General features: G+C 40.0%; 1 non-coding gene across 1 annotated transcript; it reads left to right on the top strand.

Moving 5' to 3' along the window:
- Window positions 1-206: 206 nt before the first annotated feature.
- On the top strand, window positions 207-310 carry LOC150032674 (small nucleolar RNA R71). The gene has a single exon (XR_016524937.1). It is a non-coding gene; the product is annotated as a small nucleolar RNA R71 (small nucleolar RNA).
- The last annotated feature ends 1330 nt before the right edge of the window (window positions 311-1640 follow it).

The following is a 1640-nucleotide window of genomic DNA, read 5'->3' as shown; positions in this document are numbered from 1 at the left end:
CATTCTAAGATCACCTCTTCCTTTCTGCTCTTTCATCATAAGTGTCATCCACCCATTCCATATTATGCTTGGCTATGCGGTCCAATATTTCCTTAGCTTGAGTATAATATTTGTCCATGATACTGCCAGCTGTAGCTGCGTCAGCTACCATTTGAGACACTCTATTTAATCCGCCATAGAAAGTCTCCATCTAGATGGTTAATGGTAATCCATAATTGGGGCAATTCTTAACTAATCCCTTAAAATGCTCCCATACGGCGCTCAAGGTTTCAGCTTCTTCCTGCTCGAAGTTCATGATCTCTCTCCGCCTCCTTGCGTTTGTGGTGGGTGGAAAGTATTTCTGCATAAATTTCTCCACCAACTTTTCCCAGGTTGTGATCTCACCAGGCTCCAAAGAACTTATCCATTGTTTTGCGTCGTCGCGCAGAGAATATAGGAATAAAGATAGCCTGATAGCTTCTGAGGTGATTCCAGGAATCACAAATGAGTTGCACGTCTCCAGGAAACATTTCATGTGGGCGTGAGGGTCTTCTCCCCAAGCACCCCCAAATTGTCCAGCTGTTTGGAGCATTTGTAACGTCATAGATTTCATCTCAAATCTTGTCCCATTTGGCGTTAGGTATATGATCCTTGGTGAGAAATCATACAACCCAGGAGATGTATACTCCTTCATAGGACACGTACTACTGTTTGCCATTATGATAGGATTTTGCGTAGCGTGGGCTAGCTATTGAGCTAAGTTTTCATTCACTTGTTCGTCCACCATTTTTTGTTGCCTGGTTTTTTGTCTGAGTAGTTGTTACCTTAACCTACGGCGATGATTTGATCGATTTCTTCGTTGGAAGGTCCTTTCAATTTCGAGGTCGTATACAAGTTCAGAAGTGCTCTCTCTGCTCATAAACGTTTACAAGCTTCGGCTTAGCTCGTAATACTCCCTCAGGTGAAATTTTCCTACAAAATGTACAAGCAAAATTTCTGGTTTGTTTTGTTGCTAAATCCCCGGAAATAGTGCCAAAAACTTGTTCGTTGATTTCATGATTCGAGCTTAGGAGTGTATTATATAAAATAATTGGAAAAATAAGTGTAATTATGAATGATGCATTGATGCGTTTATGATGCGTTAGTAACGCGTTGATGCATTAGTGATGTGCAACAGAACGCATGACACTTCTCTATTGACTTCAAGTTTTCCTAAATGAGATCCAAGTATAAATCCAACTTAGGTTCTTGGTAAGTCTAGGGTCGAACTCAGGGATTCAGATTAAAGTTAACGCAGACCTTGCATTGTAACTGTTGTAGAGATATCCTAAGTGTATGTAGGAATGAGTTATTTACACTAAACTGCTATGTGTGTGTGCAAGAAGATACAAAATGGTCGAGTAGAGAATGATGGGTCGTGTGAAAATGGAGTTTAATGCAAGTGATATGCGTCGATCTAAGTTGGATGTACACAAACAAGAATATGATGCGAATAAGATGGCTTGTTTATCTCCATTTATGCGTTAGACTCTATTTGACACTTCTCAATGCGAATATCATACAATACCTATCTATAGGATGTATGTGTCAAATATAGGATGCAATAAAACACCAGTGCTTCTATCTCTAGATGTACTAAGCGTTTCTAACTTGATGCTGGC

The sequence above is a fragment of the Benincasa hispida genome, chromosome 11 (assembly GCF_027475165.1).
Source record: "Benincasa hispida cultivar pf3 chromosome 11, pf3_genome.v1.1, whole genome shotgun sequence".
NCBI lineage: Eukaryota > Viridiplantae > Streptophyta > Magnoliopsida > Cucurbitales > Cucurbitaceae > Benincasa > Benincasa hispida.
The sequence above is the reverse complement of the archived record's forward strand: the minus strand, read 5'-3'. Positions and strand labels throughout refer to the sequence as shown.